The sequence below is a fragment of the Chelonoidis abingdonii genome, chromosome 6 (genome assembly GCF_003597395.2).
Source record: "Chelonoidis abingdonii isolate Lonesome George chromosome 6, CheloAbing_2.0, whole genome shotgun sequence".
NCBI classification, from domain to species: domain Eukaryota; kingdom Metazoa; phylum Chordata; order Testudines; family Testudinidae; genus Chelonoidis; species Chelonoidis abingdonii.
The window spans coordinates 16472029-16485874 of record NC_133774.1 but is presented as its reverse complement, the minus strand read 5'-3'; the positions used below and the strand labels follow the sequence as shown (position 1 = coordinate 16485874).

General features: G+C 44.0%; 1 non-coding gene across 1 annotated transcript; it reads right to left on the bottom strand.

The window, feature by feature from the left end:
• Nucleotides 1-12379: 12379 nt before the first annotated feature.
• Nucleotides 12380-12465, bottom strand: LOC116817767 (small Cajal body-specific RNA 18). Its single transcript, XR_004372002.1, has one exon.
• Nucleotides 12466-13846: the final 1381 nt, after the last annotated feature.

Here is a 13846-nt window from a genome sequence, read left to right as displayed (position 1 = left end):
CCCTGTGTTAATCTGACAGAAACTGAACCAATGAGAGAGGGAGATGAAATGATGAGCAAAGAAAATTTTTTTCCCCAAAAGGGACAACACATGTTGCTCTGAAGACAGTTGAAAAACGCATCAGTACTTTCTTGATATAACTCTCTTATATAACCAGTTGATGTGGCTGCCATAGAGATCATTAATGGGAGAAAGTCTGAGATAATGTGTATAATAAATAATACTCTATTATTAGAACTTCGGGAGCACCGGGCCAGGACAACTGAAAATGATTTCCAGTCTTAGCTAGAACACATTGAAATACATACCTGCATGTTTTGCACCAGTATGGTCACTCGGGAAGCCCCTGACAGTTTTAAAGAGCCATTCCACTACTAACTTCGATCTTTGGAAAGCAGATCTTACTCTTGAAAATGTCTGTTACATTGCAATAAGTATTAAACCCACCACCCTCCTTACTGAAGTTCTACCAATATTCCTTAGAAAAATAGGCATTAGTACCGCAAACTAGCACTCTTATTAGGCTTATGGATAACACTGAGGGCAGACACTATAATCATCGACTTTGGACCTTTAAAGCAGGAACCCCGTGGGAGGGGTATAGCCAGTATAAGTGGTGCTGTTTACCTAATCTTTGTACTCTCCCGCTTACTGTATTTGCTTTTCAAATAGCGAATTACTCGGTTTATCAGTCAAAATCCTTCCTGAAAGGAGTGCAAGAAAAAGGAGCCCCTTTCCCATTTGCACATGACAAGAATGGCACTCTGAACCACATTGGCAAAGTACTTGACCAGCTAAAATATTATTTTTAATTAAACTCTGAGGATCCCTTATTCTTAAAAAATTATTCAGGCCATTTGCGGTATAAGGAGTTAAACAAAATTATCATTTGTCCATGTTCAGAATCATTTAGCATGTTCCGCATTCATTTCCTATGCACACTGCCCAGCTCAGATTATTGTTCCTCATTAAGACAGATCATGAAGCTGAACTTTAAATCCAACCTCTCCCAGAATTTGGGGCTATACAAATCTGAGGGTTTGTCCAGAATAGAGATTAAGGTCAGCTGCTAAATTAGGCTACTGATCTGAATCTACCCAGAAGTTCAGAAATATATGGAGCGGAAGTGTAGGTTCATGCCCAGCTCTAGTTCCTAGAAAAAGCAATCTGCTTGCATGCTGCATGGGGATTACATGGTTACTAAAAAGCGACAGAGTCCTGTGGCACCTTATAGACTAACAGACGTATCGGAGCATGAGCTTTCGTGGGTGAATACCCACTTCATCAGACGCATGTCACTAAAACATCCATGGTTAGAGGAGGTAGTATAAACATTGGGAAGGAAAATAAGCCTTGTTTCAGGCCATAAACCAATCTCATAGCATTATGACGAAAACTTCCCCTATGAGCACATTTCATATTTCTCCTTTGGGGAGAAGCTAGATGAAAAGAAGCCCTGTCTTGTGACGATCTCCAAAGCTTTCCCCACCATTGCTTGTACCTGTTAAAAGTCCCTATTGGCAACATAAAGAGCCCCACCCAAAATAGCCACCAGTTGCCCCCATCCTTTAAAGCACCAAAGCATGTGACTCTGCTCACACCAGGTCTAATCAGAATACTTGAATTTTGTGGATTCCCAGACAAGCTTGCTCTCTCCCCTCTGCAGGTCAGATGACTACTCCCATGGGTTGTGCTTCTCTTCACAGCCTTACAGTCCAGCTTCTCTCTCCCCAACCCCCAAGCTTCCCACCAAGTCCAATCACTAGCTCATGTCTGTACCTCAGCCTTTAGTGGTCTGTATATCAGATTTCTCCCTGCTCTGACTCCAGATATGCCAGCTCTCACGAAATGATCATGAGAGTTGTGATTTCTCAGTAAAATTAAGCCTCTTTCATGATCACACAATAGAAATCTCAAATGTCAGAATTTTTTTTCAGCCCCCACATAAATGTGTTTCCAGTCAAACAGGAATTATCCCCCCACCCCTAAACAAAGCAATGAGGTTTCTCCACCAGCAGTTAATTCCAAAGTACTTTGAAAGAAGTGAATTCAGTTACATACCAGATAAACAAAGCTATTAAGCTAATAAGAGACCTCATAGCTACATCCCAGCAGGGCAGAGAAACTTCACAGAAGTGGGGAGGGCCAACCCTCAAATAAGCAATTGAATCAACTGGGGAAAAAATCCTGACCTTTGAGAGTTCTCAAAGCGAGGCTTAATTTTATTTAGAAAATCCTGTCAGCCACTCCAGGTGCAGCCAGCGCTCCAGCTGTCAGCGCCAGGTGGCTGCTCCTCTGCCAGCCTGGGAAGTGGGAGATGGAACCCCACTGAACCCGTCAAGACCTGAGGAGGATGAGGAACCCTAAAGAGCAGAGATGAGGCTGGGGGCTGAAGTGAGGAGGGTCAGGGGGCTATATTGATGGTGGGTTCTGAACAGGTTGAGTGAGCGCTGGGAAAGTGAACTGAGGACAGTGGAGATTGATGGGATATGAGGGATGAACTGATGAGGTGGTGAGTATGGGGGGCTGGGGCACTGAACTAAGAGGGGGGCTGAGTTGAGGGGGGTTGGGTGGGGAGAGAACTGAGGCAGGGACTGGGAGATTGGATTAATTGCTAGGCAGAAGACGGGCAGTTATGGGAGTGAGAGGGGGCAAAAATCACCTTATCCAGTACATGTGGGAGAGTGGACAACACTAACTGTATATGTGCTGGGGATGGGCAGGGGGAGTTCAAAAATCAAGAGACTGGTCTAAAAAAAACACAATTTTTTTAATGTCATGATTTTTGGGGCCAATCTCATGATTTTTGATCTCCTGAAGTTGGCAATATTGTGACTTCTTCATTAACTCCACATCCTCACCTCCTGCTCCAGCCCTTATGTTTAACAGGCAGCAACAGGACCATTAAATGTAGGAATTACATAAGCCGCTGTATCCCTCTTCCCTCAGATCATGCCGTATCCTGGGACTGGGTGTACATCTTGTCCCTGTGGCACCTCCTACCATCACTAGTAATTATGGCTGTGGGCCTGACGCCACCTGGAGCCTTAGTACTTGCCACCACCTATAATCACACCTGCTGGAGCCCTCTATTGCTTCCAGCCTTTGATAATCAGGGTCCAGGCACCCCAAGGGGAAAACAAGGGGTCTGAACCCCAAATAATAAGCAATTGAATAAACTGGCTATATACAATGATATGGTGTATAAATATATTTGAAGCAAGGTCTTTTATGAAAGCTTGTAATGTTCTGAACTTGATGGTCATGAGGAGATATGTAGACAGGCTATGGTTACAAATGTATGGATGTATGTATGTCTAGAACATTATAATTGTAACTAGGCTGCAATTACAGCATCACCTCCCTATAGGCTGTCGAGTAATCCGGCAAGGAGGGTCAACTCCCAGGCTAGTTGTTTACACACAACTAACTATAAGGATCTAGCATTGTACTACCTAGGGAAAGACAATGGTGGACCATAGAAACTGAAAAGAAAACCCCCTGGATCCTATCACAGCATGTGATGTATCTCACCCCACTGTACTAAATACCCAAATATCAACTATGTGGGTGAAACCAAACAATCATTATGCTCTCCAATGAACTCTCAGAAAAATGATAAAGGACAACAACAGCATATCACTGCAGACGAACGCTTTTCACAAAATGATCACTCTGTATATGACCTCTCAGTCCTTATTCTCAAAGGAAATCTGCAAAAACCTGCACAACACCTTCAAAAGACAAACCAAGCAGCTTAAATTTATAACGTTGCTAGACACTAAAAATCATGGTCTTAATAAAGACATTAGATTTTTGGCTTTTTACAACAATCTCTAACCAAGGGCTCTTGAGGTCCTCTCCTCGGCCAGGCCAGAAGCTGGAGCAGGGCCAGGGAGCCTGTCCTCACCCCTGCGTGCCCCCCTGGGCTCTCTGCCTGGCTGAGGGCAGGTGGAAGGTCCGTGACTCCATGGCTCCTCACAGATGCCCACGCGGCTCTTACCATAGCCAGACTGCAGCTGGCTGGAGCCAGGTTGGGGAGAGCCACGCAGACAGCTGTGGAGTTGTGGGCTGGGTTCCACACTGGCCTGGCCAGGGGGTGGGGCCTTAGGGGGAAGAGGAAGGGAAAGGGGTGGGGTTCGCTCAGGTGAAAAGTGGATGTTCATAGCAATACCCTTGTAAAGGATAATGGGGGAGGCTTTTATGGAAAAAGGTAGAAAGAACAAGAGCCCCTGGGAGACCTACAAACAACTCTTAGTGCCCAAAAAGCATAGGGCAGCATTACTATTTCTAGCCCATGATTGTCCATTGTCCATTTGCTGGACATCTAGAAGTAAAAAGGACGCTTTTACTGGCATGGTGTAAACCTGCACAAAAAGGACTATTGAAAGTCCTGTGACTTGTGCTAAAAGCAGAAAAAGACAATAGTATCTGCAAAGCCCCATTGCAACCAATGCCTGTAATTGGAGAAGCATTCCACTTGCCATGGACATTATTGGTCCATTTCCTAAGCCATCCAAAAATGGTAAAAAAAAAGTATAGTGTAGTAGCTGACTTTGCTACCAACTACCCATAGGCAGTAGGCCTGGCTAATACAGAGGCAGAAACAGTGGCAACTGCATTCCTTTCAATATTTAGTAGGGTGGGTTCCCCCCACAAAAAAAGTCAGATTATGGGTCAAATTTCATGTCCCACTTATTCTGAGTTATGAAAAAATTGTGGGTTAAATTACTAAAGTCTGTCCTATGTCACCCAGAAATAAATGGATTAGTTGAAAGATTTAATGGGACACTTAACTCCGTGCTGACAATGTATGTAGACAAGAAGGCAAGGGATTGGGACATGCGACTGCTGTGCCTATTGTTGTTGGCTTACAGAGAAATACTCCAGGAATCAGTAGGATTCTCTCTATTCGAGCTCCTGTATGGAAGGAAGGTCAGAGGCTGCCTAGACCAGAGATTCATGGTCAGAGATTCATGGGAAGGTAACATTGACTCAGAAAGGGAACCAGCAACTGCATTTGTATCTCAATTCAGGACACAACTGAAATCCATCATGGAGCTGGTACAGCATAATCTTGATAAGAGATGAGCTGCACAAAAAGTACGGTATGACAAAAAGGTGTGTGAAAGAGCCTTTGATATAGGTAATTTCATTCTGGTATTAGCCCCTGTAAAAATGAATACAATGCAGAACTCATGGAAGGGTCCCTCTGAGATGATAGAGACTAAACGAGTCACTTTCCAGGTACAGGTTTCAGTTTATGCTCAAATCAATTTGTTAGTCTCTAAGGTGCCACAAGTACTCCTGTTCTTTTTCCAGGTACAGAAAGCCTATGGCAGGGCTCTCTCCAGACTGTACATATTAACAGATTGAAAGCTTACAACAACAGAGGCTATAGTATGCATGCTGTGCAGATGAGGACCACAAAGTATCATCTCTCCTGGACTTAGGGCTTGTCTGCACTTGAAATGCTGCAGTGGTACAGCTGTACCCCTGGAGTGCTTCACTGTAGACCAGGGGTCGGCAACCTTTCAGAAGTGGTGAGCCGAGTCTTCATTTATTCACTCTGATCTATGGTTTCGTGTGCCAGTAAAACATTTTAATCTTTTTAGAAGGTCTCTTTCTATAAGTCTATAATATATAACTAAACTATTGTTATATGTAAAGTAAATAAAGTTTCAAAATGTTTCAGAAGCTTTATTTAAAATTAAATTAAAATGCAGAGCCCCGCGGACCTGTGGCCAGGACCCAGACAGTGTGAGTGCCACTGAAAATCAGGTCACATGCTGCCTTCAGCACGCGTGCCATAGGTTGCCTACCCCTGCTGTAGACACTACCTACTTCGGCAGCAGGATTTCTCCTGTCAGTGTAGGTAATCCACCTCCCTGAGAGGCAGTGTCTAGGTCAACAGAAGAATTCTTCCATCCACCGAGCACTGTCTATTCCACGAGTTAGGTGGCATAGCTACCTCTATCTCGGGTGTGGATTTTTCACACCCCTGAGGGACATAGCTATGCTGGTGTAATTTCCTCATGTTCATCTGACTTCAGACAGCCCCTGGCCTTCCCCAGTTGTTCTAGTCTCAAAGAACAACTATACAGTACAGTTTTATGTGGATTACAGAAAATTTAGGCCTGGTCTACACCAGGACATTAGGTCAGTATAACTACATTGCGCAGCAGTGTGAAAAATCCATAGCCGAGTGACACAGTTAAACCAGTCTAACTCCGGTGTAGACAGCACTAGGTCAATAGGAGAATTTTCCCATCAACCTAGCTACTGACTCTCAGGGAGGTGCACTAGGTCAGCGTAGGAGGGAGTGTCTTCACTGAAGCATTACAGCAGGGAAGCTGCACCACTGCAGCATTTTAAGCGTACACAAGCCCTGAATGTGGTTACAGTCCCAGATGCTTGCCCTATGCCTCATGTGGATAATGTGTTAGATAGATGTAGCAGAACTAAACATTTAAGTACTTTAGATTTAACCAAGGGACAACTGGCAAATCTCCTTGGAAAGCGAGTCACACAAAAAGTCTCCATTCATTACTAATTTGGGACTTTTTGAGTTTAAGGTACTATCCTCTGGATAAACTAAAGCAGGAGCCACATTCCAGAGGCTGGTTAATCAGGTACTATATGGATCCCAGGACACTATTCTCAGCTACGTAGACAGTATTGGTATATTGAGCAATACCTAGGAGGAACACAAAACACATTTGGGGAAGATACTGAAAAGCCTCAGGGAGGGAGGCAGGCTGCATAGTCAAGGTGTCAAAATATACAGTAGAGGCAGCAAAGATCCCTTACCTGCATCATTAGATGGGCAGAGGCCAAGTCTACCCATATCCCCCGAAAGGAGAAAGCTATTGTGAATTGGCTTGTCCCCAAAACTAAGAAACAGATTTAATCTTTTATAGATCTGGTTAACTATTATCGAAAAGCTGTGGGAGGTTTCAGTGACATTGTTGCTCCTATCATGAGCCTTTGCCAGAAAACAAAACCAGAAAAAGTGGTTTGGTCAGACTTCTGTCAAAAGGGTTTTGATACAGTGAAACAAATTTTATCAAAGACACTCATTTTGGCCAGTCCAGATTTTAAGAAAATGTTTAAAATGTGCATTGATGCATTCAACAAAGGTCTCACAGCTATATTAATGCAGACTGGGGAGGACAAGAAGAAACACTCCATTGCATTGCTGAGCAAAAAAACTGTCTCCCACTGAACCACCATAATAAATAAGGAGCGTTATGAGCTGTGAAATAACTCAGTTCTGGTCTACGCTAGAAAATTAGATTGGCACAACTGTCACTCCCAGGTGTAAAAAATCCACAGCCCTGAGTGACAAAGTTAAGCCGAATTAAGTCCCCACCTAGACATGATTAGATTGACAGAAGAATTCTTCCATTGACCTAGCCACAGCCACTCAGGGAGGTGGATTAACTACACCAAAAGCGTAGGTGTATCTGCACTGAAGCGCTGCAGCAGCACAGCTGTAGTGCTGCTGTACCATTTCAGGGGTAGACAAGTCCTCAGAACTTACCTGTTCAATAGGCGGTTCAGGGTATTAATAGACCACACACTACTGGTATAGCTACACAGAATGAGCATAGCTTTGCAGTATAATATGGAGATTAAACGTATTGATGGGCTGGAGATAGCCAACACTCTGTCCAGAAAAGAGGGGACAGAGGTGAAGCTTACGTCATGGCCAGTGGCCAAAACTCCAGCATCAAACTCACAAGGGGGTGTGTGACTTTCAGGGTCAAGACATATCAAGAAGATAACAGAGGGTCTGAACCCCAAAGAATAAGCAATTGAATTAACTGGTTCCATAGAATATTAGAGTTGGAAGAGACCTCAGGAGATCATCCAGTCCAACCCCCTGCTCAAAGCAGGACCAACACCCACTAAATCATCCCAGATAGGACTTTGTCAAGCCAGACCTTAAAAACCTCTAAGGATGGAGATTCCATCACCTCCCTAGGTAACCCATTCCAGTGCTTCACTCCCCCTCCCGCCCCAGTGAAATAGTGTTTCCTAATATCCAACCTAGACCTCCACAACTGCAACCTGAGACCATCGTTCCTTGTTCGGTCATATGCCACCACTGAGAACAGCCAAACTCCATCCTCTTTGGAACCCCCCTTCAGATAGTTGAGAAGATTTGATAACAGCCTTCTTCTGTAGACTAAATAACCCCAGTTCCCTTAGCCTCTCCTCGTAAGTCATGTGCCCCAGCCCCCTAATCATTTTCATTGTCCTCCGCTGGATTCTCCAATTTGTCCACATCCCTTCTGTAGTGGGGGGACCAAAACTGGATGCAATACTCCAGGTGTGGGCTCACCAGTGCCAAACAGAGGGGAATAATCACTTCCCTCCATCTGCTGGCAATGCTTCTACTAATACAGCCCAATATGCATTGCCCTTCTTGGCAACAAGGGCACACTGCTGACTCATATTCAGCTTCTTGTCCACTGTAATCCCCAGGTCCTTTTCTGCAGAACTGCTGCTTAGCCAGTCGGTCCCCAGCCTGTAGCGATGCGTGGGATTCTTCCTTCCTAAGTGCAGGACTCTGCACTTATCCTTGTTGAACCTCAGATTTCTTTCTAATCCTCCAATTTGTGTAGGTCACTCTGGACCCTATCTCTACCCTCCCGTGTATCTATCTCTCCCCACAATTTAGTGTCATCTGAATTTGCTGAGGGTGCAATTAATCCCACCATCCAGATCATTAATAAAGATGTTGAACAAAACCGGCCCCAGGACTGACCCCCTGTTGACCGAAACAGAGGCTAAGATTAAAGCGGCCCAGATTTTTTGGATTTAGGGTCGTCCCCTACCAGTATCTGTCACCGGGGGGTTGTATTTTTACAGAAGACTTTACGAAATAAAAGTACAACAGAGTTTATTAAAGGGAGGTAATGGCAAGGACTCCCAAAATAACCCAACTGACAACAAGCAGATAGCAAAACAAAGCAGGCTGTAACAAGAGGAAACTATACAGACGAACACACAATGATTACAATACCATCTCTAGCAGCTTGAAGTACTGATGTCCTTTTTCTCTTAGGTTGGTACAGCACGCCAGGACCACTGGATCCCCTGGATGGAAGAAGGATTTAAAAGAGGGCCAGACAAGCTTCTTTCAGGTAAGTTGTTGAACTCCCCCTCCCTCTACCTGCGTCGTTGTGCGTGCAGTAAGCGAATCTTACAAAAGATGGATTAAATGTGTGTGAGTGAATAATCCCCTACTTAAAGTAGCCCATGTGGGCCAAATGGCCTACCCTTGTCTGTTCTGCATTCTGCCACGCAGACGGGCAGCCCTGATCTGATCTGAACACCGCCTTATATAGACTTTTGGTTACTACGCAGATTAGATGATTGACAGCCACTGTCTTTCCCACCTAAACATGGAAAAGGTGCCAAATTGGAGTGGGGAGGAAACAAGAAGGCTCACAAACATGGATGCCTAGTTGTCCTTTAGAGGATCCAAGATGGCTTTAGGATTTCTACCTCTACAATCCCTGGGGCACTCCGCTTGATACTGGTTGCCAACTAGACATCCAGCCATTGATCACTCCCATTGAGCCCGACAATCTAGCCAGCTTTCTATCCATCTTACAGTCCATTCATCCAATCCATACTTTTTTAACTTGCTGGCAAGAATACTGCGCAAGACCATATCAAAAGCTTTGCTAATGTCAAGATATATCACATCCACTGTTTTCCCCATATCCACAGTGCCAGTTATCTCATTATAGAAGGCAATCAGGTTGGTCAGGCATGACTTGCTCTTGGTGAATCCATGTTGACTGTTCCTGATCACCTTCCTCTGCTCCAAGTGCTTCAAAATGGCTCTGCAATCACATCGGCCAACTCCCTCAGCACCTTGGATACATACAATGGAAATATGTGAAGTAAGGTCTTTTATGAAAGCTTGTAATATTCTAAAACTTGATGATCATTAGGAGATACGTACATACAGGCTGGTTACGAATGCATGCATGCATATATGTGTAGAACACTGTAAATGTAACTAGGGTGCAATTACAGCATCACTTCACAACAGGAGGATGAAGTCAACAGGCAGAGAAGGTCACCTTTCAGGCTAGCTGTTTACACAAAACTAACTGTAAGCACCTAGCATTGTACAACTTAAGGAAAGACAATGGTGAGCCATTAGGTAACGGAAAGAGGGAAAATGAAAAGAAAACCCCAGTCTTGGAAAATTAAGGGCTGGTCTAAACTAGGAATTTATATCGGTATAGCTACCTCTCTCAGGGGTATGAAAAATGTATACCCTAGAGAGATTTAGCTATACTGCCCTATCTTCCTATGTAGACAGCACTAGGTCCATGGAAGAATTCTTCCATCAACCTAGCTACCACCTCGCAGGGAGGTGCATTAACTATGCTGACAGGAGAACCCCTCCCGTCAGTATATGTAGCATCACACTATAGCATTTCAAGTGGAGACATACCCTAAAGAAGGAGGTTGTTGCTGCTGCCCATGAATTACCATAAGACCCTTCTTATGGTAAGACCCTTCTACACTACAGGTTACTTCAGTATAACTGATGTTGCTCAAGTATATAAATAATCCACACTGCTGAGAAACATAAATTACATCGACCTAAGTGCTGATGTAGACAGCGCTACATCAGGGGGAGAGCTTCACCCAATATAGCTACCATCTCTTGCAGAGGCAGGAGTTATTAAACTGACAGTTGGCTTAGAGCATCTCCACCACAAGTGTTACAGTGGTGCAGCTATAAGTGCTGCACTGTAGATGTAGCCTGAGAGAGAGGGGGGAAAAGCCCTGCAAACCCTGTAGGCTGTTTAAAGGGAAGGGGTTTGAAGTGAAGGTTATCTGGAACAGCTATGAGGAACAACATCTAAGCAGGGTGCTGTTGTATGTGGAACACTGAATCCCCACTAAGACAGAGGGCATGCTGGAAAACTGTTCAGAGGCAATAGATAACTTGTTTTAGAAAAGGGAACTTAGCTAATATTGAAGTGTAAAGTCGGAAATTGTATCTTTATTTATTTTCTGTGTAACCTGTTTGTGTTTTTCTTTACTATTTCATCTTTGAATTTATGATTTTTCTATTAAATAAACGTTTTGTTTACTTTTACACCAGCCAGAGCTGTGCAAACTGTGTGGAGTGTGTGAACTGATAACTGAGGGCAGGTTTCACTCCTTTTTGGGGGTGATGAACTGGAGGAGAAAAGTCTGACTGGTAGTTAAAATTCAGGGAGGTGGATTTGGGGAGACTTGGGACCAGAGGGGCTAGAGGGGTCACACTGCAAGGAGTAACCAGGTGGATGGAAGCCAGGGTTGAGACCTTTATGCTTGTAGGCTGGCTACTGGTGTCAAGAGGTCTGAGCCATAGCAGCACAGCATTTAGGCACCCAAAGTTATAAGTCAGGCAGTGACAGAATCCCTTACTGGTCTGGGGGATCCCCAAAATGTCGATGCAGAGCCTTGATCCACACACACAAACTTTTAATCCACACTCTCTCTCAGCAACAAAATTATATAGAATGGAGAATCTGGAAATTACTGCTCATCATATCATAAACTATCTCAAAAGGGATGCAGTTTAAATTGTTTGTAAATAACCTCATCATTTGCACCTTTCATCCAATCATCTCAAAGCATTTTACAGATCTCTATATGCCACAGAGTGGGTACACTAGACTCAGTTACGAAAGCAGAATGGAGGTTGTTCATAACTCTGAAATGTTCATAACTATGAACAAAACGTTATTGTTCTTTCAAAAGTTTAGAAAGGAACCTTGACTTAACACAGCTTTGAAACTTTACTATGCAGAAGAAAAACACTTATTTTAACCATCTTAATTTAAATGGAACAAGCACAGAAAGTTTCTTTACATTGTCAATTTTTTTTAATTTTCCCTTTTTACATCGTATGTTTAATGCCATACTGTACTTGCTTATTTATGTATTTATTTGTCTCTGTTGCTGCCTGATTGTGTACTTTCATTTCCAAATGTGGTGTGTGGTTGACTGGTGAGTTCATACTCTGGCATTTGTAACTCTGAACTTCTACTGTAAGTATCATAAGTCCCATTTTACAGGTAGGGAAACTGAGAGACAGATTTTGTGATGTGATTAAGGTCACAGAGCAAGTCAATGGTAGAGCCAGAAATTGAACCCAAGAACTGCTGATTCCTGATCCCTTACTTTATCCTGTAAGCACAGATTCATTACAGAGGTATCCTAAAATATTATTTTAAAGTGTATCAGAAATCAGCTGTATAAATCTTGATCCTGCAGAAAACATCAATGAGGTTCTGTGCAGGGGCCACTCATGTTGCTCCAGCTTCAGAATCAGGACATGTTGTTGTTGTTCTGGTCTCAGCTGCCTTTCTCAGCACAAATCTCATCATGTAGTTCTGCAGAACTCAGATTGCGCAGTGGGCTAATCATCACAGACCAGGGCTTAGTGAGCTCCACACTTTTTCTTTCCTGCCACCTTCATGCAAGATGTTCCCACCTGTCATTCTCCCAGTCACATTAGAACTAGGAGTAGCTATAGATTTTTATCAGTAAATGTTGGTGAATGTCAATTTCACTGTACAAACCAATTAAAATATTTCCATTTATGATCATTTATTTAAATTTACAAATAGACAAAAGTAAAAAATGCTGCCTGAGAACTCAATTTGATTTAAGGATATTTACTTTGTATATTCTGATATGTGATGTTGACAATTTGTGTTTTAACAGATATAAAGCTTTAACTTTTTAAAATTTAGTCTATTGTAATTAAAGAATTATTGTCTGATTCCCCCCCACCCCCATAACTTCCTGCAACTGTGAAAATTTAAACTGTGTAAATTAGGGGGTGGGAGAAATTCTTCAAACCTGTAATTTTCATCTACTGAGAAAATTTAAAGCAATAAAAATAAAGAATGCTTAACAATAAACAAACACTGACATCCAACAAAATTATGAAAAAATAAGAATCTAATTCTGACAAGCCTAATTATCTCTCACACCACAGAAATTTTCTAACAGGGATTTCAACACAATAAAAACTTTTATTTTAAAACAACCACCATATGATGTCATACATATGCGTATTTTAAAACACTTACCTGTCTATTTCTAGCTTTGAAGAGCAAAAGCCTCTTCCAAGGGGGGTGGTGTGCCGAGTAATAGAAACAACAGGGGACGACATCACAAGTTTTCATGGAATTTCTTCCAAATTGTTCTGTTGGGGTCAGGGGTACCCCCGATGGAAAAGACAGTGGGATCGACTGACAAACTCACAGACCCCAGGAGATCAGCGGGCCTGAGCAGCTCCGTGTCCCCAGCGCTCCCAGGATGCCTGCAACTGGTCTCCTCCTTAGGGAGTGGGGGGCTGCCACTACAGGCTCATCCCCCATGTGCAAGGGATTGGGCGTGTGTTGAGCACGCACGCGGGAGGGGTGTGGGGGGGTGTAATATGACTAGGTTGAGTGTGAGGGCCGCCCATGCAGCGGACTGGACTGTGTGTGTTGCGCCCAAAGGACGGAGGGGGAGGGGAAGGAGAAGGGGTGCTAAGGGGCAGCAGCACAGAGGGGCGGGAAGAGAATACACTGGGCAGACGGCAGTGAGTACAGCCCCCCATAACACAGGACCGTAGGAATGAGGGACAGGGAGAGTCGCTCCCTTCTACAGGTGCCCAAGGGGCGGGACGCGGCGCCGCGCGCCGCTCCCCCTTCGCCCTAGGCCTGGCTCTGGCCGCCTGCTGCGGACGCAGCATCCATCGCTCCCGCTGTCTGCCCGGGACCAGGCCGGTCTCTCCGCACGCTCCCCACTCGGGGCCGCACTG